This window comes from Octodon degus, unplaced genomic scaffold, assembly GCF_000260255.1.
Source record: "Octodon degus isolate 3935 unplaced genomic scaffold, OctDeg1.0 scaffold00018, whole genome shotgun sequence".
NCBI lineage: Eukaryota > Metazoa > Chordata > Mammalia > Rodentia > Octodontidae > Octodon > Octodon degus.
In genome coordinates, this window is record NW_004524594.1 from 17,986,932 (window position 1) to 18,011,122 (window position 24,191).

The following is a 24,191-nucleotide window of genomic DNA, read 5'->3' on the forward strand; positions in this document are numbered from 1 at the left end:
GGGGTTATGGTTTGTATATCCCCCCCCCCGCCATACGATGTCCCAGTTTTGAGCTCTCCCTGAAATGGCTCCTCTTTCTGAGAAGTCCTAGCGTACAGTCCATAAACATTGTAACTAATAGCTGCAGTTTTTAGGATCTACAAGAAAAGAGGAAAAATTGTTCCCTGGACATCGTGACCTCCTTCTGCACGTATCACTCAGCCTCCTCTTCCACATCATCATCTATGGGAGGAAACTAGAGAAGACAGCTCACCAAAATAGAAGCAAAAAGAGCAATTTCTACATTTCTTAAACTGAAACAAACAACAACAACAAAAACCTGAGGCGCTCAGTGATGTGTATAGTGGCAGGGCCACGAGAAATGAGAATTCTGAATGAGGCTGTCTCACATCAGCAATGACTCAATGAAGCTCAAGGCTGGGGTAGAGGCGAGTTCTCCCCTAACCTGAAACACTTCTACTTCTTGGGGCCTTAGGTCAGGGTAAGTAAGTACCTGTCACAACGTGACCTGGCCTTGACTCACTCTCTATGTATGAAGTTGTTACAGACTCAAAGGATATGGCTTAAACCTTGTAACTTTGTACAAGGCTGGACTGGATAGCTCTAAACAGACACAAAGAAACTGGGACGTAGGCAGGATCTTGTCCTTAAATGTCAAGCAATGGGTTCTCATCACTGTCTGCTCCTGCTGGACAACAAACAGGGTGGAGGCAGTGGAGGGGGTAGTCCAGGGGTATCCCTTGGATGGACAGGCTGGCTGAGGTCTGGTTTCCCAGGAAAGTATTTATTGATGGCAGCAGCAAGGTTCTGGCTTTCTTGCCTTTTGTGGGAAAGCACAACCTGCTCCCAAATGAATTCCACCAGGCCACTTTCCTTGCTGTGGGCAGCCATGTCTCTAGACACTTGGGACAGGGGAGGGGATCTGGTGGCAAAAGGGTAGTACCACAAGAAGGGGCCAGGTTGGCAGATGAACCACATTCACTTAGATGATATATTTTCTCTAGGGTGGGGGCTGACCAAGTTATGGGGAGGTGGAGCCCACACCTTCCACCCACACCTCAACTTTGTTTTGGCAAACCCAAGCACATCAGAATGCTGGCTGACCACCTCTCCCAGTAGCCTGTGAGATCCCGCTAAGCTTTTTTCTTCCTGATTTAGAGATTATGAGCATTTGATGAAATGCCTTCTTTATTCATTCCACAAATATTTTATCAAGACTCATGCTTAAGGAAGCAGAAGAGATAAAGAAGTTTGCTGCTAGGAACTCCCTCAAGGAATTATAGTATTTACTCCTTGTATGTCCTGAAATATTCAGGCCCCAAACACGATCTTTTTTTTTTCTTTCTAACTTCAGCGCTTGTAAAGACTTCTTTGAAATATGGGACAATTATGCAAGCCAAAAAAAAAAAAATATATCTAGAGCAAATATTTAACTTTGCTTTTGGTATGTTGAAGCCACCAGCACATGCAAATCTCTCAGGCATGTCCTATAAGCGTGACTTAAAAATACAATACATGCATATATTCATTCTTTGTGCGGGGGGGGGGGTCCAGATGATTTCGCCTAGCGTTAGCGTTCAAGATTGGATGCTCGTGAGAGACCTCTCACCCCAGCTCACAACCCTAAGACTGAAGATCCTGCGGGGCATGATATAGCCACCTTTCCAGATTATCGAGAAACAGGACGCGGAGGCCTCAATAGTTTACTTAGATGGATACCCAGCTCCTACGGCGTGGAGTTAGTAATGAATTTAGCGTCTGGAGTTCTAACCCACGTGCACACAGGGACTGGGCACCTTGCCAGGGTTCCGAGCTGGGGGCAGAGGCTCCTGACAGGCTTCCTCAGGCGTTGGCAAGGCCAGCAGTTCCGGAGCCCTTGGTAAAATAGGATCCCTGGGCGACTCCATAGGGTGCTGCTTGGCCTCTAGGATTCCTCTGAGCAGTGGCTCTTCTCTCCCACTCCCACCCGGCCTGTCCATGGCTGGCGGGGCACTTGGAGACCGGTCTCTCTGCCCCTAGGCAGAAGGCACCCAGCCCGAGAGGCCTGGAAGCAGCAGCCAGAGAGTTAGCTGCCCAGGTGTAAAGTTTTTACTTGCTCTGCTAACGCTTCCTGTGTACTCGGGCTCTGCTTCCGAATCCTATTAAAATCTTCCAGGGTGGGAGCCGGCCGCGTTCCAGATAATCATACAGAATGAGCCGGGCTTTACAATATGAAGGGACTTTCTGCTCCGCTGGGCTGTTGGGGGAGGGGGTTCGCGAGCCACGCAGCCCGCGGCGGGGCGGGGCGGCTCTGGGCGCCTGGCGTCTCCAGGGGTTGCTACAACAGACCCCGCTAGCCAAGCGGGAGCGCCGGGGCAGGTGGGACGGCGGCGGGGGGGCGGCGTGGATCCTCAGCCAGCGAGAGGACCCTCCCCCACCCTGCCTGGCACCGGGACCTCCCCACCGGGGAGCCCCGGGTCGCGGGCTGCCGCACGGGGCGGGGCCGCGGCGCTCCTTTCCCGACACCTGAGCCGCGGCGGCGGCGGCTGCCGCGGCTCCCGCGCTCGGGTCCCCCCGGCCGAGCTAGGTGAGCACGGACGCCGGCCCTAGGCTGGGGCTCCGGCCCGCCCCCAACTCGTGAGCTGCCTTGCGAGAAGGTGAGACCGAGGCTGGGGGCGCAGGGCGCCACGGGCACGGGCTGCAAAGGACAGTAGGTGCCCCTAGGTACCCAGCCTTGCTCGCTAAGCCATTTTGGGTGCGTCTTGATTCCAGGAGCACTAACTATCTGGTAAGCAGGACTCGTAGAAGCTGGGGGCGGGGGTTGGGGAGACGATGTGCGCGACCAGGTGGGGCTCGCTTTTCTGAGGAGACACCCAACCCCCACGGCTTTCCTACGGGGCAAAGACGGGGTTTTAAAGCTTTGGGAGAGGTATGGGCACACAGTGCAGGAGCACCCTTTTTGTCCCCTGCACCTCTAGTTCTTCCTGCCCCTTCCCCTGGGATAGCACAGAGATCAGCCTCCGCCCCTCGCTGGGGTCGGCTTGCAGTAGGTTGCCGCCGGCTTCTCGCAGACGTGGGCCAGCAAACCTGGAGGAGGAGCGGGCGCGGGGCCGCCAGGGGGCGCAGACCCTGCCACGGTGCAAAGTCCCTGGAGACCCTGCTGCTGTCACCACAGCCCCATCAGCTTCGCGTGCGGAACTGCAGCAGCCGGGTCCGGGGAGCCGGTGCCTGCACTTCGTGTGCCTGGAGGGTGCTAGCGGGTCTGGCGCCGCAATCTCCGGGGTCCGTCGGAGCTCCCGCCGGGTGCCCGACCCCTGCCGTCACGCTCTCCTGCAGGGGTGTGGGGACCCGGCGGGCGCAGGGGAAAGGCCCCCGTGTCCGGCCGCCATCGCCTGTGAATTATGCAGAAGGTTGGCACCGGCGCGCTCGAGTTGCTCAAGTTTCCCTGGCAACTTTCGCCCGGGCATCCCTCCTCCCCCGCGGCGGGCAGCTCCGCCTGCGCGCCTGCAGCCCAGGCGCTTCCACGGGGCAGCCCAGGTGCGCCTAGCGCCGGGAGCGCTTCCGGAGACGCAGACCTCGCACTCGCCCCATGGACTGGGGCGGAAGACTGAGCCAGCAGGTGCGACCCCTGCGATACACGCGTTGATTTATCCTGGGAGCCGCGGGTGTGGGGCTTGCACTGGATCTCGCCGCCAGGCTCCGGGGGTCGCTGTAGACCTCACCTCCGAATTCCAGGATCAGGGTGGATCTCGCTGTCTGGGTGTAGAAGGCAAAGGGGTCGTCAGTGGACCTCGCCACCCGGGTCCCGGAGTCGAGGCGTGGCTCTCTCCCGCGGATCTGCTCATGGACCTCCTGTTCTGGGTGGGTAGACGTGCAGGCAAGATTCTTGTTTTCTGGGGGTGTGGGGGGCGCCCAGAGAGGCAGAGAAATGGTTGTACTGAATCTGCGTTTCGGCAGCAGAGCTTTTAAAAGGGACTCCGGGCAGCTTGATCTGAGGAGGTGCTTGGGCCCGCGGGTCGAGGGTTAGGCCAGATTATGTGGGGGGCGATGGCTGCGGGCAGAGTGTGCTTCTGGAAGCCCTCCGAGGTCATCCGAAAATACTGTAGTGGTTTCCACGTGGAAATTCGAGGTAGTAAATTGAATAGGTGTGTGACCTGCTTCTCTTCCAAAGTAAAGTTTGAACATTAAACGAGGTCAATTAGCTAATTAAACAGAGCTCCTGGAAGCAAGGAGGTAATTTTGGAAGCCCACAGGGGATGGTGGTTTGACCTCTACCTGGAATTCGACCCTCAACCTGGGCCCACCTACCAGGGAGTTTCTGCTGGCTAGGGATCTAGCAGAAGTCATCGTGGATCCAGCCAGGTCCCTTGCTGTCCACGTTCAGTAATAGTGGGCACCTCCTACTGCGCGCTGGTGGGGAGGGGGTGTAATGGGATGTCCACGGGCTCTTACATTTGGAAGCCTGAGTTTTCCAACCACTTGTAGGTCGCAGCAAGGTTACCTGTAATCAAAGCAGTGAATCTTCTATTACCTGGGCAGTGAGAGTGGAGGGAGCTTTGTGCTAATTAAGGCAGGGGTAGTGCACGTTTCTGTTTTAAGGAGGGTTAGGTGGTAGCTGTGGGTTTTTATCCCAGAAGTTAGTATCCTTAAAGAAGGTTCCAGAGACCCTTGAATCTGTCCAAAAGAGGCTGTCGTAATAGTGGCTGAATGTTAGGACTTCCGGAAGCAATGTTCTCAAGGAAAGGGAACGAATTTCATTATCATACTAGGAAAACTTCCAAGGAGGAGGAAACGGGTGGAGAGCTGGTTCATTCTCTGGGCCTCTGTGCAGGAGGCTGGGATTCAGGTGTCAAAGGAGCTCTTTATGCACAAGATGATTTTGGCTTTCAAAGGCACGTCCCTGGGGACCCTGTTGACAGCCGTTGGCTGCTTTTAACAAGTTTAGATCTGCCAGCAGGGAAAGGGAATCTCTGCCTGTCTCCAGCACCTTTTGCTTTAGGAAGCCCTGTTCATTCTGAGAAGTTCCCAGATGTTTCTAGGCTTGTTCAGCGGCTGCTCCAGATTGTGAGTGTGCCCCCTGCTGGTGTCTTGGAGCCTCTATCAAGTTCAGGGGACTTGGTCCAGGGCCTGAGAGGGTGGGAGGTGGATATCTAGGAGGCAGGATTATTGAGGCTGGATTCAGATGAGAGGAAATCTGACCAGAGGAAGGTGAGAGAACTGCAAGCTGACATTGCACTTCATATTTCTTCAGAGTGTTGAGGAGGGGAGGGAAACTGAGACTAGGCCAGAAGTGGGCCCAGACACAAAACGCTCCACAGAGTGGACTTTTGTAGAAAAACAGTTCCTTAGCATGCTTGCTTTATTTCTGAATATGTAATGGAGTCCTAAGAGATGGATTTCTGGGGTTCCTGTGGGTTCCCATGGATAATGGGGATTTGTCCAAAGTGGGGCACAGTGCTGTGGGATCTATGTGTGCAGATGCCTGGAGGCCAAAGCGGGTCCTGTGGGGCTTAGGGATATGTTTGGAGTCCTGCAGGAGCTGTGGACAGTCCGACTCCTAAGGTCTCCTTACTGGGCAGGCAGAGCCTCCTTCTGAGCCTGAGTGGCTCTGAGGGCATCCAGGAGGGCATGACCAGAGAGAATCTACACACACAGCCTTGTCATGAAGCCCTGGTTATCTTTAACCACTGTAAACCTGTATGATGTATGCTTTGGACTCCTTCATCCAGGTGACCTCACTAATTTCCTGAAACTCTCTCCTTTGATCGCCAGGGAGTTTGGGAAGCAGAGAAAGGAAAACTCTGCACAGGTCTGTCATGTTCACCTTCGGAGTCCCCAGGCTCTTCTTCTGGGTTCTGAATGAATGAGCCACTCACTGAAAGACTGTGAACAGATTGAGACCCTTTCCCTTGACTCCAGACCCTGTGACTTTGGTGTAGCATTGTAGCTGTAGAGCTGAGATCTGCCATTCTCTGCTGGCACAGCTGATCTGGGGCTTCCTCCACATAGTGCATCAAAATGAGTTCAAGGTCATCACCGAAGGACCTGCTGCTCTGTGCCAGGCTGGGAGTCAGTGCAGCTTGCTGCCCCTGGGAATGTCCAGGCTGGTGGGGACAAAGAGAAGTGCCAGAGCAGCTAGTGCAGGTGCCCAAGGGTTGTGACAGAAATGTTTGTTGGGTGCTGGCTGCGAAACACAGCGAGTGCCCCCAGTGTGTTCAGCAGGGAACATACAAACATCTGGACGAGGTCTGGGTTGTTTGACTGCATTCTTGGAATGGGTGCCTTTGGCAGAAATGATGTAGTCTTGGTTTCAAGGCAGGAAAAGCACCACCAGCAGGTGTAATAATAACAGAGTCAGCAGTTAGGATACGGACGTTCTGCTTTCTCTGCATGCGTGCATGCGTTCTTTCTTTCTTTCACTTTCTGAGATAGGGTCTCAGTTGCTCTTGAATATGTGGTCCTCCTGCCACAACCTCCTCTCCAGACTATCTGGGATTCTCAGCAGGTATCCCCGTGGTAAGCTCTTGCTGTCTTAAGTCCCCTAAACCCCAAGGAGAGACAAAACCAGATCCAGACCCTGAGGTTCAGGGTAGTGAAGCCACTTCTTGCAGGTCCCACAGCTGATGCATAGAGGCTAGGATTGCACGCAGACATCCTGGGCACCCTGGGGGATCCCAGCCTTCAGGTCCCCCCATGCTGCCAGGACTCAGAAGACATCACCTACTGGGAAAGCACACCTAGAAGGCAGTGAGAAGGTTTGTGGTCCTGTTTCTGTGGTGGGAAATTAGGTAATAGCAGGTAAAAACCAGTTTCTGATCAGATTTCATCCTTCCTTTCTTTCTCTTCTTCTCCCACCTCCCCATGCTAGTGACGGAACCCCAAGTCTTTGTGTTGAGCTGTGGCTCCAGATGCTTTTTAATTTTGAGACTGGGTCTTGATATGTTGCTAAACTGCCCAATCTGGGCTCCAATTTGTGGTACTCCTCTCAGTGTTGAGGTTATAGACTTGCACCACTATGACTGGCTGACTGGTCAGATTTCTTGATGCGGAAAGCAGATTCAGGAATTGGTTTGACCAGCTGATGTGTGCTCACCTCGCTGGCAGTGGTGGGACTGTTGAGGTCGTCTTTACAGTACCTCTGACATAAAAGCCTTCCCTTCAGGGGTTTCTAGGATTAAACAGGGTAAGGGAACATGCCCACATCATGCTTTGTGCCCAGGACCTGCCCAGGGCTCAGGAACAGCAACCTGGGGCACACTGCATGTGTGACTCTGGGCTGGCTTATTGTAGTGCATACATCACTACCTGGGGGATTAAGCTCTTAAAAGCTGGCCAGCTGTTGGGAGTTTTGGGTAGCAGTGGCCACAAACAGTGTTTCCCTGACTGGCTGCCAGATGTTGGTGCTGAGCTGTCCTGGCACCCCAGGACAGGGATAGTGTTTGAGTATGCAATGTCCAGGCCTCTGCCAGGGCCACTGGGAGCAGTGCAGTGGGGCATAGGGGTTGAATCAGGCCCAAATTCCTCAGCAGAGGCCACAGTGGTGGGCAAGGGTGCACACAGGCTCCAGGTCCCATCTAGAAAATGCTAATATCTAGTTCCCTAGGGATTCTTTTTATAAGCATTCTGGGAAAACACTTTGAGAAACCTCAAGGTTTTAGGAGGTAGGATAGTTGAAAGAAGGTCCTGGTGGGTAATATCTATCCTGGAACACTGACACCTTGATGTACATATGGACAGATGGTGTGACCTCTGAGCTGTCCACAGGCCAGACCTCTGAGCCTGCAGCCTCATGATTCCCCTACAGATTGGAGGATGTCCTCCTTGAGGTGCAGCCAGAGTGAGGAATACCAGGGCCTGCCTGGGTGCTTCCCCAGAGCTCTACTGGATGCTTGGTTCTTGGGGCTGAAGAAGGCAGGGTGGAGAATGGGGAACCTAGCTGGGATGAGTCCTGGGAGGTCTGAAGCCCACAGGTGGGGTGCATGTTGACCCCAGAAGAGCTCAGGCCCAGAGCCCACACAGGCCAGGAGCTGGGATTGCTCTGGCTGGTCTAGGAAGGGAGGCAGGATATGAACCTCTGTGCTTTAAATTTTCTGCAAATTCACTACTGATTCCTCAGCATGGAGGTCCTTCAGAAAGACCCCTGCAAGCAGGCCCTAGGGACTCAGGATGGTGGTGACGAACATATTGGCAATGGGAAGGTACCATGGTCATTGCTCCATTGTGGATCCAGGCTTTGCCTCCGTTGGTGTCACTTAGCAATGAGAAGTCACAGAAGGGCTGGGGAGATAGCTCAGCAGTCTAAGCTCCTGCCTGACAAGCTCGAGGACCCGAGTTTGATCCCTGGTGCCGCATGATGTGCCAGTCTTGGAGCCCAGGCATGCCTTGCTGGCTCTGAAACTGGGCATGGTGGCACATGCTTTGTAATCCAGTGCTGGGGAGGCTGAGATGGGGGAATCCCTAGGAGTCCAAGCTGTGTAGCAAGACCCTGTATGAAATAATTAAATATTTTTTTAAAAGTCACACAAGACATCAAACCAGTGGCTTCCTTGGCAGGTTGCAGACAAAGGAGCAGCTCTGGCTGCTCAGGGCCCTGTGCTGGCACTATAGCCTTGGGACACCAGGCACTTTGATGGTGACACAGGCCCGCACTGGCCAGGATCATTCCATTGGGATGTTTACCAAGTGGGTTTAGGGGAGTGGAGGGTGAAGGCTGTGGGTAAACAGTGAGTTTTCTATGGAATGTGAACTCAGATTTTAGGTGGGGCTGGGAATGGAATTTCTGAAGATGCTGACAACCAGCCTGGATTTACTGTTAATAATTCTCTAATCACAAAGACAGGAACAAATAACCTGTTCCTGATTCCTAGAGCTCCTCCAGCTCCTTGAAGTGCAGTGATGTGTGTTCATCACATCTGTGGAAGTGGGGAACGTGGTTTGTTGCTAAAGCAACAGGAACGCCTGCGTTTAGTTTGCATCTTTGGGGTCCCTGTGGGCAATGCCTCTGGAGTTTAAGTGGCTCATGCTGGGTGCTGGGGGGGTTTTCTGTCCGGTCTGCACAGGACCCTCCTGGGATTGTTCTGCCATTTTAGAGTCTGCCTGTTTTTAACAAAGCTTTTGGGTAGTGGGAGCTGGATGCCCACTTCAGCCTAAGTGAAGGGGTAGAGATGGGCCTGTCAGGACACCAGGACACCAAGACATGACATGCTCAGCTGTTCAGAGCTGGTGGGCTTGTGGCCCCACAATGTTGGAAGCTGGTCTTTTCTTAGACAAAGGTTCTGCCCTCACCTTGGCCCTGGGTGAGTGTGGTAAGCAAGGGTGCAGTGTCCCTGCTGTTTAGGGGCAGCAAACTCTCATGAAATCCTTCCATTTCCCTTCCTTTGTGGTTCTTGTGAATGCACATGGTGAAAGCCCTACTCATGGTAAATGGGGGCACTTGGCAGGGAATTTCCTGATGCAGAGCCACGCTGTTATTCCACTGCAGCTGTGGGTGGACTCTGGGACCATGGTGCCCTTTCCCAGTGATGGGCCAAGACAGAGGATGCTGACTGAACTCCCTGAAGACCTCATGGCTGGGCCTGGACAGGTGGTCCCTGTGCAGAATGATGCACCAGCCCCTTACCTGCCTCTAGGTCACCATGGAACACACTAGTCTTTCTTCCTGTTCGCTTTCAGATGAAGGAGACAGGAAAGCACAGAAGTCTTCAAAATTAGTCTGAAGGCTGCTTTTCTCTTTTAGGAGAGGGCGTTTTTGTTCTTGTTTATTTTGTGGTACTGTCAATTGAACCAGGGCCATTACACTGAGCTGTGTCCCCAGTCCTTTGTTTATTTTAAGACAGGGTCTTGCTGAATTGCCTGTGCCTTGAGATCCTCCTACCTCAACTTCCCAGAATGCTGTGGTTGGTTACAGGCACGTGCCACCACACCTGGCCTAACAGAAGCTTTTAAGGACCCAGAAATGTTTGAGTATGTGTATTTGTCTATTGACAATTTGTCTTATGGGAAATTTAAAAAGAGAATTGAAATCAGCATCCCATGCGGCAAAAAGAGCTAAGCTGAAGCCCTGGCCTGGGTGACTTGCTGACTTTGCAAGATCCTGCCTCAAAGACCAGAAAAGAATGAAGATGTAGCCCAGTGCAAAGGCCCTGGGGACAGTCTCCCATAGTGCAAGCGTTATTTATATATTTAAGGACAGCAACAGTATTCTCATTATACATTAACATAAATAACATTTGTTTGCAGAAACATTTCCCAAAAAAGGAATAATCAGAAACAAAGCAAACCAGAAAACTAATAATTTTTTAAAATGGAAAAGCGCTGTTGAATGGTGGTGTTTTACATGTTGTTGTTTTTTTTGTTTTTTTGTTTTTTTACAAAAGTCCATGTTGCCTGGCTTGACTTCTCTGCTTGTCTGTTGTATCACGTGTTGTATGGATCCTGGAGAACGTGACCACTGTGGGAGAAAAGGAGAGTGAAACAGCAGTTCAATCTATAAAAGGTTTTGATGTCAATTCCCCTGCAGAGGCCTTGGGGGAACCCTTAGGTTTCCCTAGAACACACATTGAGAACTGCTAGAAGGAGCATAGGGCCAGCCTCCTGGACAGGGGCTGGACTCAAAGGCCAGCTTTGTCATATATCCAGGTGGATGTTTTGAACAAGGCATATCCTCACCTTTCAAGTCATATCTGAAATTTAGCTGGGATTCTGGATGGTCTATAGGTGATCCCCATGCCAAGCAGGAAGAAACAGGCCTTCTGGTGCAGAGTCTGAGACAGTGTGTTGCACATGCAGGGCCATCTGCAGGCTGCCACGCGCCAGCTCAGGAGGTTGTGGATACAAGGCAGAGCAGCTGGCATGATGCAGAGTGAGATGGGTATGCAGTAGTTGAGGAGTAGAAGAGGTGTTTGTGGGGTACGTGAGAGGGAGAGCTTGTCCCTAGGCTGGGCAGCACGAGCCTGGGCAGTAACAAGGGGGCAGACAGCAGGACAGGGTTGTGGATGTGAGGCCCTGTCCGGGTGGAGGCTGCTGCAACAGCACTTGTGGATAGGAGCACGTGGGAGGGAGGGTGGGGAAGGAGCTGCTGCGGAGTCTGAGGAGGCCCTGGTAGATAGCTGTGGGATCAAGGGCAGGAGAAGAGACAAACGTGCTGGGACAGTTCTGTGTTCCCGGGAGGCAACATATTCAACAACCAGCTGTGTGCTCAGCGAAGAAAGGCAGCTGATCCATCTGCAGCCAGGGGTTGGAGTGGCGCAGGGGGTTTTATTCTCAAAGGTGTATTGTGAATACATATGTATGGTTAGTTTAAGGCAAACATAAAATATCTTCTAATTCTAGCAGTCTAATTTAAGGTGACACATGGAATCACAAAAATTCAACACTTTAACTTCTTCCCAACACACTTTTTCACTGTTACCACAGTTTACATCTATACTGTTCATGTGTTTTAGCAATTTTTGTCTTCTTTTAACTTTGATCCTAGAATTAAAAGTGCTTTATTCTCTTACTATTACAATAATACAGACTCTGGGTTAGCGTGTATATTTGTATTTTCTAGTGAGTTTCACACTTATGCTATTGTGTCACTTTTTAATGTTCTTCCAAGTCAGCTTGGAGAGCTCCCTTGAACATTTCTTTTAAGTTAGTCCTGATGAATTTTTTCAGCTTTTGTCTTGGAACATCTGCGTTTGGAATGGACACTTTCACAGCATATAGTATTTCTTTTCTTTCTTTTTTTTTTTAATTTGTATTTTAGGGAAGGGTCTACAGGGTGTTCTCATACTAGATCTTGTAGTGATCTACCAGTTTACAGCCTCCCAAGAGCTGGGATTACAAGCATGTGCCACCACACCCAGTCTCAATTGCTGTCTCAGTGTGCCCTGGGGATGGGGCTAGCATGTTAGGCCCAGAGATCAAACCCCTGGCTGCTGTACCTGCTTTCAGGTGCTTTAATCTGCTGAACTATTTGGCTGTCCCTCACTGTATGTACTGATTTTGGTGTTTTCTTTGTTCTTTTTTTTTTTTTTTTTGTTACTTTTCAGTATCTTGACTATCTCATCGTATGTTCTCTTGGCCTGCAAGGTTTGTGCTGAGAAATCTGCTGATAGTCCTATGGAAGTTCCCTTGTATGAAAGGCATCATTTATTCTGTTTTCAAAATTCTCTCCATGTTTGACTTTGACCTGAAAACTTATTCAAAGAAATTATGGCTGAAAACATCTCAAGTCTTGGAAACAAAATGAATGTATAGATGTAAGAAACTAAAAAAGATGACCAAAGAAGATGAACCCAAAGAAATCTACATGGAGGCACATTGTGACATGGTACACTGTGATGTGACCAAAAGTTAAGTTGTATGGCAGTGACAGGGCACCAGGAAGCTCCTGTGAGCCATAGAGGAGCCATTCTAGGCCATGGCCATGCGGGCCCCAGCATGTGACCTTGGAGTGTCCTTGCTTTGTGACCCATTACCCAGAAAGGGCAAATGGCCTCAATGTTCATCCCTACCGGAGGTAGCAACTGTCTGGGAGGCTTCATACAAGAGAGGCTGTGGGGCCTGGGTGACCTCCCAGCTGTGGACAAAGGAGAGTGTGTGGCATGCTGCCTGTTTCCCCCATCCTCCTCTGGCTTGGTCCTCAGCCTATCTGCTTTCTGCTGGGTTGGGGGCTCAGGCACTGGATATTTGGGGGGGGGATAGGAAAAGTGTCTGACTGTCTCCAGAGAACTGTGAGGAGGAGCATGGGCACAGGGAAGGAGTGAAGAAGGTTCCAGACTGATGCCTTTCCCAGGCTGCTCATGTCACCCCTAGCAGTGGGAGGAGCAGCCAACACTACCAGGGCTCTCACCCGAGGAAGATGTGGCCCAGCCACAGAGTTTAAGGGTGGCCTTTGAGAACACTGGATCCTTGGGAATCACAGAACAAATGGTAGCTGGAGACCCCAGAGTTTTCTTACCCATCCGCATCCTTTTCATACTGAGGCACAGCACTGAGCACACTGGGAATTTGTTAGTAGCAGGCATTCACCTTGGATAAAAGTTTGCTGAGTAAATAAATTCCTAATAACGGAACCATGAAGCATGCCCATTTATCAGGCAGTTAACTGGGCACCTGCTATGTGCTGGACTGTTTGTGTGTTTTCATTTCATTGTTCCCAACCATTCTGTTGGAAAACAAAATCCCCATGCCTTGTCTGGCTTTATGAAACTGGAAATGAGTGGGGTTTGAGCCTTGGGATTACCTGAGACTTAAGTTTTCAGGTTTTTGGTAGCAGGCAAAGTTTATCCTGGTTTAGCCCTGCAGCACTGTGTTACTGAGTTGTCCTCACTGCACTACGCTCTCTGGCATTTGTCTCTTCTTTGGTGACTTCTTACATATCAGTAGTGGGGTCTGCGTGTCCAGCCAGATGGAGGGTGATCTTGAGGAAGGTGAATTTACAAAGAAGAGCTGGACTCTGTCCTGGCTGATGGGGCAGTCTCTTCTCTTTTTCCTCTTCTCCTGAGTGGGGTTAGGAGGAAGGTTGAGGGAGAGGCTGGGAGGGGATGCTCCCTGGTAACAGGTGTTCATGTCTGGTCATTCAGAGTCAGCCCTTTGGTAACCTGATTGTATGGGATAAGAACAGAAGGCAGGCCCTCCCTCTTTCTCTCAGAGAGTGAGGCCCCTGTAGGCTGGTAGGCAGGCCTCTCTCTGGATACCTTTGACAATGGACGCAGGGCTGGGAGCGTGGTGGGTGGAGGGGCTGAGAGCTCGTACAGCTGTCCCTTCCTTTGCTCTCTGCTTTACCAGCTGTGGCAACTTACACCTGGACTCGGTGTGGCCTGGTACTTGTTACCTGCCTGCTTCCCTCTGGACGATCTTCATCCCAGGTGTTATGGTTTGTGTCTAGTTGTCTCCCCAAAGCCTCATGCAGTCATGGATGGGGTGGCTTCTGGATTTTATGATTGATTCTTTATCCAGTGCTGGGATTATGGATGTGAGTGCCTGGGCAGATACTCTGCATTCAGTGTAAGGAGGGGAGAGAGGCTGGCTAGCTGCTTGAGCTGCTGCCACTCCCTCCGCTCTCTGCTCTCTGCTGTCTTCATGAATGGTTGCTCTCCTCCATGTACCACTCTGCCTTGGAGCCAGCTGAGTATGGACCAAAACCTCCACAAACTGTGAGCTAAATAAACCTTTCCTTCCTTCACTTTGGGTGTTGGGTGTTTTGCTGCAGCAAGAGAGAAAAGTAACTGAGACACCAGGGTAGACCTTTTCTGTCTGTCCTGTTCATCAGAATGTTCCTAGTGCCTGGGATGTGCCCACCCCGTGCCAATCAGGTGCCTAGGAATGTGGAATGTGATTGTACTGTACTAAGTCTTAAAATATATATGTATGTGTTTGTGTGTGTGTGTGTATATGTACTTGTATATACATACATAGGTATACATAGGTATAACTATGTATATATGTATCAGTTTTATCAACGTATACTGTACACACCATACAGTTCACCCTTTTATTTATTTCTGTTTTTCATTTGTTTACTGCGGTGCTGTGGCCCAGACCCTGGGCCTCCACACTGAGCACATTCATTTGTTCATTCAATTGTTGCTCAAGGTCTTGCTAAGTTGCTCAGGCTGGGCCTGAAACTTGCAATCCTACCTCAGTCTCCCAGAGTGCTGGGGTTACAGGAGTGTATCCCTAGGCCTGGCTACATTTAAAGAACACAGTGCAGTAACTAACAGCATATTCACAGAGTGAAGGGCTATTGCTGCTCTTTTATAGTGTTTTAAGCAACCCCCCCCTCCAAAAAAAAAAGACTCTACTTTCTGTTTTGGGCTTTGCCTAGTTTAGACTTTTCTATAAAAACAGGTCACTCTCCATGGCCTGTTGTGGTGACTGTCTTCTTGCCCTTGGCGTGAAGCTTTTACGGTTTATCCATGTTGTGGGAGGAGACAGCGCTTTGTTCCTTTCTCGTTCACTGTGTGAGTGAAACCCACTTCATGTTTGCGTGCATCGCGTGGCTAGCGTGCAGGTTTTGCCCACTCTGTGGCTGCTGGGCATCTTGCTGCTGTGCACATGCAAATTGTTATGCAGACCCGGTTTCATTTCTCAGAACACTTACTCAGGAGTAAGTATTGTGGGGCTTATGGTAAATCTATGTTTAGCCTTTTGAGGAGCTGCCAGGCTTCTTCACTGTGGATGAGCTATTTTACCAGCCTGTCCACAGGGTTTGAGGATACCAACTTACTTGTGTCCTTACCAACACTTGTTATTAGCTCTACTTTTGAGTGTAGCCATTCTGGTGGGTGTGATGTATCTGGTTAGGTGGGTTTTGTTTTTTTTTTTTCCTTCTTCTGTTTCTTTTTCTTTTTTCTGTGCTGAGGATTGAGTCTAGGGCCCCAAATACAGCAGACAAGCACTGTACCACTGAGGCACACTCCTAATCCCTCTTGTTGGATTTTGATTTGTATTTCTCTTGGGATTAATGAGAATAAGGCATTGTTTTGGGTACACGTCAGAGACTTTGTTATATTCTTTGGAGGAATGTTCACTATTCATTTTTCAATACTTTTTTGTCTTTTTGTTATTTATAAGGAGAATTGTTTACATATTTTAGACCCAAGTTTCTTATCAGATACATAATTTCATATTTCCTCCCATTCTGTGCATTCTGTTTTTGCTTTGTTAATGACATCCTTTGAAGTATGAAAGTTTTAAATTTTGATGGTATCTTTGTGTCCTGCATTTGCACTTAAGCTCATTCTCTATTGGTAGATTTAAAAATTATAGAATAGGTGACTGGACAGAGATCTCAGGGGCTTAAGTGCCTGCCTGGCAAGCCCAAGGTCCCCAGTTTGATCTCCAGTATCACACAAAAAAGGGAATACATAATATATATAAAAATAATTTGCCATTTTAATCGTTAAATGCGTGGTACAGGGATGCACATTCGCCATCTTCTCCATCTGTCGCCAGAACTTTCTCGTTTTCTCAAACTAACCCTATTGAACATCATGTCCCATTCTCTCCCTAGCCCACGGCATTCCCATCCTACTTTCTGTCTGTATGAATCTGTCTGAATGAGACCTGGTATTAGAGGCATCATGTAATATTTGTCTTTTTTTGGTGTCTGCTTTATTTTACTGGGTGTAGAATACTCCAAGTTTATCCATATTGTAGTTTGTGTTAGGATTCCCTTTTCCTTTCTTTAAGACCAGTAGTCTCTTGTGTGGCTAGCCTGATCACATTGTGCCGCCATCATCCATCCATGGACACTTGGGTTGCTGCCACATTTTGGTCGTGGTGCTGAGCATGTGGCACATGGTCATGTAAGTATCTCAAGTCTCAGCAGTTTTCTAAACAAGCGCAACTGTTGGCTCATACGGTCTTGGGTTCCTCGGCTGAGAGCCCCTCTTGCCCACTCACTCCATTTATGTGGAAAGAGCTTCTTTTTTTCCCTTGGATTTCAAGACAAAGCAGGATAACGGGTGTGCGGGAGAGGTTGCACAGTATCGTTCTTCCCCATATCTGGTGTCCTCCAGGGAAGCCAGGCTGGGTCCTGGGAGCCTCATGGGACAACTCGCCTTTGGGAGTTCAGCCCAGACCAGGCCTAGGGCTGGACCCTTATTATGGCAGATGGAGAAGAGTAGTGGGGCAGGGAGGGAGTGGCTCTTGCGTAGTGTCCTTCATTGATGGGTGGGGTCCTTCTGGCTGCATCATGCAAAGTCTCTTCCACGTGTGTTGCCAGGGCGGGGAGGTACTCACCAACCCACAAGCAGCACATGTTGGAGCCTTTTGTTTATTTGGTCCAGTGGGACTTCAGCAGCTTGTATAGAGTGGCAGAGGGCGCTTCCTGCTCCTGAAAGCTTTGACCAATATCTACCTGAAAACTCCACACTGAGTTAGTTGTGTAGTTCATGTCTGTACTTTGTAACAGCTGCACAATTTGTGGATGTTGAGTCCCATTTCATCTGCTCTCTCCTCACCCATATCTTTGGGCTGTTTCCAACCCTGCTGTCTTCCCTGCTGCTGCTGGGATCTTCCCACCCAGGTGACGTGTTTAAGAAGTTGCCCAGGCTGGGGGTCCCAGGCACAGGCCTGCCTTGCTTGGATCCGCTTCAGTGATCTCTGGAGTTCCACCCAATGGTATTCCCAGCAGCCCCTAGGAGTGCTCACAGGAGCCGACTTGGTATCTGTCCATCCTATGGGAGGGTCTTGCACTATAAGTTGCATCTTGTCTGCTTTCTGCAGAGCTTCTTCTCAGCTGTTCTCTCGTAAAGATTGTGCTGGCTTTTCTGTGGCTCTGGGTGCTGGGATCTGGACTCCTGTGGCCTCTTGTCCACAGGCCTTAGAATGTTTGCTTTGTTTCCTTTTGAGAGCTTCTGGTGCTCAGCCCCAGCAGGGCCCTCAGCACAGGCTGTTTGACTGTTTTCCTGTCCAAGGGGTACGGTGTGTTCTCCGTGTGTGGGAGGCCCATACTCACTTCTCTTCTCCCAGGACTCCATAAATGAGTTCTGTGACAGGAGAGGACACAGAATTAGCCAGACTGCAGACTGGCAGAAGCTGATAACTTCCTGCTGGCCTTTAGGACACAGGTCCTGAGCTTTACACAGTCTGGGGCTGGTGCATTGACTAGAAGCCCAGAATACTGAGCTGTTTTATGCCTAGTATGTTTCTGGAGAACTACAAAGCCATTTCAGAATGCTCATCATTCTGATTTCAACCCCAGTTACAATGATGAGCACTTGTAAAAATAGACCTCTAAAGGCTAACATTTAAAAATAGCTTAGTAATTTAGTTATTCTCTTTTGGGGATATTAGTCAGCTTCCTGTTACTATGACAAAGTGCCAGAGGCAATTCATTCATAAAGAGAAAAGGTTTGTTTAGCTCATAGTTTTGGAGGTCCCAGTCCAAGAGCAGGAGGCCTAATTCTTTGGGCCTCTGGTGAAGGCATGAAAATGGCAGGCATGGGTGTAGGGGTGCAGGGAAAGATGGAGAGACCAGGTTCTCACAGTCTCTATTGAGGCACATCTCTAGTGATCTGAGCAACTTGCTCTAGGTCTGTCCTCCTGAAGGTCCACAACACCTCCCAGTAACCACACCGTGGAGACTAACTCTTTAACACATGGGTCTTGGGGAACACTTATTACCCAAACATAGCAGGTTAAGCCAGTGCCTCTGTCTACTCATCAACTGTCAGACACTTGGGGTACCTGCACTGCTTGGCTTTGTTCAGGATGCTGCGTCCAACAGTCCTATGCAGTTTTATGTGGACATATGTTCTGTTACTTTTAGGTAGATGCCTAGGAGGGGAATTGCTGGGTGGTATGGTCACTCTGTGGAGATTTATTTTCTATGATGTACTGTTTCAGATAAATTAACCTTTTTATTTTAGGAACTTTTAGATAACTACACTGTGTAGCGTAACAGCCAGGACATTGACTTTGACACTGTCAAGGTCAAGTGTGCCTATTCAGGGATCTTTTCTGCTCCTCCTCCTCCACTGTATACTTCCTCCCACCCTGGATGCTCCTTACCCCGAGCAGCCATGGATATGCTCTCCTTTTCTGTACTCTTGTCACTTCAGTAATTATTCAGAAATGGACTCTTACAGTAACACTTGGGATTGCCCCTCCCTCCGTCTCTCTGGTTCAGCGTAGCGCTGTGGAAGTTCATCCAGGTTGTCATCTCTCTACAGCTCCTTGCTTTTCACTGTGGAGCAGTGCTCATGGTGTGGATGTTTGGGCCCACTCTTTCAAGCTGTCCTGGTTGCCTGGAGTTTGGCGCTATTAGGAATGAAGCTGCTGGGGCCATGAGGTGCAGGTCCTCCTGTGAGCAGAAAGGCCTTTGGTTCTCTGGGTGGACGCTTGCGGTGTTGTCGCTCAGTCACAGCGTAGCTGCATGCTGAGGTTTTCTTAGGAGGCCACCAGACTGTTTTCCTCCGTGGCTGTGCTGTTTGATTTTCCCACCAGTGATAAAGTGATCCAGTTTCTCTCTTTTATCACCAAGCGATGAGAGTTTTTGATTTTTTTTTGATAGTTTGCCATAGTATATAATCATATCTCATTTTAATAGCCAATGATGAAATTTTTTCGTATACTTATTTGCCATCTATATTTCTTCTTTTGTAAATTATCTTACTGACCTTTTTTTTCTTTGATACAAGTTCTCACCATGAAGCTCAGGCTGGCCTTGAACTCAGCAACCCTCTGACCTCAGCCTCTTAAGTGCTAGGATTATAGGCGTGCGCCACCACGCCTGGTATCACTGTCTCTTTTGCCCTTGTTTTAATTGGATTGTTGTGATTTTTGTCTTTACCATTGAGTTTTGTGAGTTCTGTATCTGTAATAGACAGACCTTTGTTAGATATGTGTTTTTCCAACATTTCCTGTCACTCCCTGGTTGTTCTTCTCTTACCAGGGTCCTTTACAGAGCTGAGATTTTTAACATTGATGTGAGGTCCTTCTTAGCAGTTTTTCTGTGTGTGGAGTATACTTTTCACACCAAGTCCAAGAATGTATTGCCTGATCCTAGACTCTGAATATTTTCTATTTTTTTTCTAAAAGTTTTGTGGCTCTACAAGAAAGGCCATGATTCATCGTGCGTTGATTTTTGTGGAAGGCACGTAACTTTGGTTGCTGTTCATCAGTTTTCCTCGGGTGGGCTGATTGCTCCATCCCCATTGTTGTAAGACAACTTCTCCCCTTTCAATTATGCTGGTGCCTTTGCCAGAAGCCAGGTGGGTTTCTTGGTGTGTTTCATGCAGGAGCTCCGTTGCTCTGTCGTCCTTGCTCCTCTGCCTTGCTGGTTACCATGTAGAGCTACAATGTCTGCATCTCCACAGATGTCTTTTTTTTTCTTTTTTTTTGCTCCGAATGCCTTCAGGGCAGGTTTGGCTGGCTTGAGTTGTGGGGATCGAACCACAGCAACCTGAGCCTGACTGCTTTGTTGAAGCAGCCACTTAAAGAACTGAGCTAAGGGGCAGGCCCCCTCCACAGATGTCTTGTTGAGATTTTATTTACTATTTTTTGTTTTTTTAGGGAAGGGTCTACAGGGTGTTCAGGGTCTCACTACTAGATCGGACGCATAATGATCTGCTTGTTTACAGCCTCCCAAGAGCTGGGATTATAGGCGAGCCGCCATGCCCGGTCTCAGTTGCCATCTCAGCGCGCCCTGGGGGCAGGGCTGGAGCCATAAAAGCGAGGGGAGGTGAGATCTTAAGAGTTGGGTTTAGCTTTTGTATCCGATTGAGAACTAGCACCCTGTGTTGAGTTTCTCAATTAATGCAGAGTTTCTCTCTTCATTTATTTGGGAATTCTTTAATTCCTTTCATCATTGCTATGTAGATCCTTTACAGAAGCTCCGTACATGTTCTGTGACACTTATGTTTAAATGTCTCTTTCCCAAATGACTATAAATGGGAATATTATATGTAGATCATATATCTCGTGACCTCCTTCAACTCATTTATAATTTCCAGGTTTTTGTTTTGTATTCCGTGATCATGCCATGTATGAATAGACATAGTTTTCTTTCTAACTTCTATACTTTTGTTTTGTTTACCTTATCATACTTGTTAGAGAGTGTCTTGTGGCCCCCGATAGATGCTGCATTTTATTAAATGCTTTCTCTGGATTGCATAGAGTAAGCCAATCTTATGTCCCTGGAGTAAAGCCCATCTGGTCATGGTGTATACTAATTTTCATACATTTTGCATGTTATTTACTAACATTCTGGTAAGGATTTCTATGTTTCTGTTCATGAAGAGTACTGATCTATAGTCAGCCTGTGTCTGTCTCTCTTTCTGTGTCTCTCTCTCTCTCTCTGTGTCTGTCTCTGTCTGTTTGTCTCTCTGTCTGTCTGTCAGACTGACTCTGCCTCCCTCCCTCCCTCCTTCCCTGTCACTTACTATCTGGTTTTGATATTGTTGCCAGCTAGTTCCTTGTTATAGTAGAAGTAGAAATTAAAATAAGGCACAAATTTCTAGGAGAAAAATTAATTAAAAGTTTAGAGGAAAGATAGAAAAAGACTCCAGCTTACGTGGCTGGAAGGCCATGTTCAGGTCAGACTAGCCTATCTGCAAAGGCAGAAAGAAGATCAGCTTGGTTTTTTTTTTTTTTTTTTTTTTTTTTCCTGTATTTTAGGGATGGGTCTATAGGGTGTATAGCATCTCACTGTATGGATCAGACTCACAGTGATTCTCCTGTTTACAGCTTCCCAAAAGCTGGGATTACAGGCATGCACCACCACACCCAGTCTCATTTGCCATCTCACTGCGCCCCAGGGGTGGGGCTGGCACGCAGGCCCAGGCATTGAACCCCCAGCCCCTGTGCCTGATTGGAGGTGCTTTAATCCACTGAGCTATTTGGCCAGCCCCAGAAGGTCAGCTTTCAAGTATTGGCTGGTAAGCTGGGGTCCAGCAAATCATTGCCTCAGTCCTGATGTCAGAGTTCTGGAGTCTTTATAGCTGAGAGATGGTTTCACACCCAGGAGAGGATTGTCTCTTTCTATGCTGGTCTCAGTCATGGGGTACCACCATTCCTGGAATCCAGGGGGTCACAGGTTTAGGACAACAGCTCCACGATTCAGGGTATAGCTGAATACCCCTGTAAACATCTTAACTTGCTGTTCTCAGTCCTGAAGGGGAATGAGATTGTACAAATTCAGGTATAATCAAACCTGTCCAGCCAGACTGCCTAGTCAGACTGCCTAAATGATCAACGCATCTCTATGTATAGCTGAGGGAAGGTCTGACCCAAGATTTATACTAACAAGGGATATAAAGTGAAGGTCAAGTTTTATTCTGCTTTGAGTTACCTGTTGGGCATCTCAAGGCACAAATGAAGAGTCACGGTTCTTAATAAGAACAGCTGACCTTCCCAGGAGAATATACAAATCATGCTTTTGTTCAGCAGCAGTTAAGGACCCAGAATCCTGCCTATCTCCCAGCCCCACAGAGGTCTCTAACTATGTCATGTCTGTGTGGGTATCAGGGTACCACTTGCTCTGTATAATGAACTGGCAAGTGGTGTTGCCTTTTCTATTTTCTGAACGGGATACTGTAGAGTTGGTATTAAGTCTTCTTTCAATCCTTCATTGCCCAATAAAACCATATGAGTCTGACAATTTACTTTTCTTATAAAAGTGGGAGTTTTAAACTAATGAATTCAATTTCCATAATAGTTATATGGAATTATTCAAATTACCTGTTTATATTGGACAAGTTATTAAACTGTAGTTTCGGACAGCTAGTCTGTTTTGTCTGTGTTTTCAGATGTGTGTATGTGTGGAGCTAGTCCTCTTGGTGTCTGTGGTGAGGCCTTCTGCCATGGATAGCTCTGGTTTTTCTCGTTTCTCTTTATGAGTCCTTCTGGTGCTAGGATTTTGTCAATTTAATTGACTTTTACATTGATTTCATTTAATTTTCTTTTTTGGTACCAGGAATTGAAATCAGGACCTTGTGCTTGCCAGGCAGGCACATGTGCCCCTGAGCTATATGTTTAGCTGAATTTTCTTTTTCATTTTCTTTTTTTTTTTAATTTTTAAAATTTATTTGATACAGCAGTCTCGCTATACAGCTCAGACTCATAGTGATCCTCCTGTTGCAGCCTCCCCAGTGCTGGGATTGCAGGCATGTGCCACCACATCTGATTTTGGTGGCTGGCTTGATGCACCCAGCATGGCATCTGGTGCCAGGGATCAAACCCAGGTTCTTGAGTCTGCCAGGCAGGCACTTAGACTGCCAAGCTATCTCCCTAGCCTGAATTTTCTTTATTATCATATTTCTCTTTTTTTTTTCTGTTCCTGTATTCTTGCATCTAAAAACAATTTAGATGGTTTTATTTCTCATTTCGAGGCATATGTACTCAGCACCTGTACTAGCATGCAGTGACCAAGTCAGGTCAATTTCAACCTGTCTGTCTTCACACATTATCCACGTGCTGAGAATCTTCTAAATTGCTGGCTATTTTGAAATGTTTAGTTGTTTAATTATGTAGACCATAATTGACGATATGCATTGTGCTGTCTGACCCTAGGGCTGTGCTCCCCGACCTCATGTTTGGGTGCCTGTTATTCCTCTGCTCTCTCTGCTCTGTCCTGCCCCACCCTTCCTGGCCTCCACTGCCCTCTGTTGTACCCTGTGCTCCTGTGTGACCACCTGTCTTCACTTCCACAGGTGCATAAGAGCACTGAGACTTGTCTTCCATGTCTGGCTCACTTCATGTAAAGTCCTCTAGATCTAGCTTCCGCTTGCTGTGAACAGCCTGAGGTGACCTGTGAAAATGGTTCGCTATTCTCTTGACCCAGAAAACCCCACAAAACCATGCAAATCAAGAGGCTCAAATCTTCAGGTTCACTTTAAGAACACACATGAAACTGCCCAGGCCATCAAGGGTATGCATATCCGAAAGGCCACCAAATATCTGAAGGACATCACATCAAAGAAGCACTGTGTGCCATTCTGGCATTACAAGGTTGGAGTTGGTAGGTGTGCAAGGCCAAACAGTGGGGCTGGATGCAGGGTCAGTGGCCCAAAAAGAGTGCTGAATTTTTGCTGCACATACTTAAACGTGCAGAGAGTAATGCTGAACTTAAGGGTTTAGATGTAGATTCTCTGGTTATTGAACATATCCAGGTGAACAAAGCACCCAAGATGCGCCGCCGTACTTATAGAGCTCATGGCCATATTAATCCATACATGAGCTCCCCCTGCCATATTGAGATGATTCTTACTGAAAAGGAATAAATTGTTCCTAAACCAGAGGAGGAAGTTGCCCCGAAGAAAAAGGTATCCTGGAAGAAACTGAAGAAACAAAAACTTAATGGCATGGGAATAAATTAAACGCAAATAAAATTAATATTGAATATTAAAAACACAGACCTCTAGATCTACCTTGCCCTAAATACTTGCATAAGTTTTGCTCTCCTTTTTCCAGCTTTTTGAGGTTGAATTTGAAACTGATGCGAGACTCTTGTTTTTAACGTGTGCATTCAGTGGTACAAATCACCATAATTAAAAAGAGCATGTGTTCTGTTGGTGAGTGGGATGTTCTGTGGCCTTGCTGACTTCCTGGCTTGCGTGTTTAGTTGAGAGACTTTTTTTGTGTGTTTTATGTATTTGGTTGTTGCAGGGTCTCACTACAGAGCTCAGACTTGTGGTGATCCCCTGCTTTCAGCGTCCCCAGTGCTGGGATTATAGGCAGGTACCGCTATACTTGCATGCTGGCTGACTCAGCCCTGC

General features: G+C 48.4%; 1 protein-coding gene across 2 annotated transcripts in view; it reads left to right on the top strand.

Annotated features, from left to right (window-relative positions):
* The first annotated feature begins 2,529 nt into the window (after window positions 1-2,529).
* Shank2 (SH3 and multiple ankyrin repeat domains 2) overlaps window positions 2,530-24,191 on the top strand; it is a 537,673-nt gene continuing 516,011 nt past the window's right edge. For both annotated transcript variants that reach the window (XM_023710614.1, XM_023710615.1), the window contains exon 1: window positions 2,530-2,636. The gene's annotated coding sequence lies outside the window, so the exon portion shown is untranslated. The remainder of the gene's footprint in view (window positions 2,637-24,191) is intronic.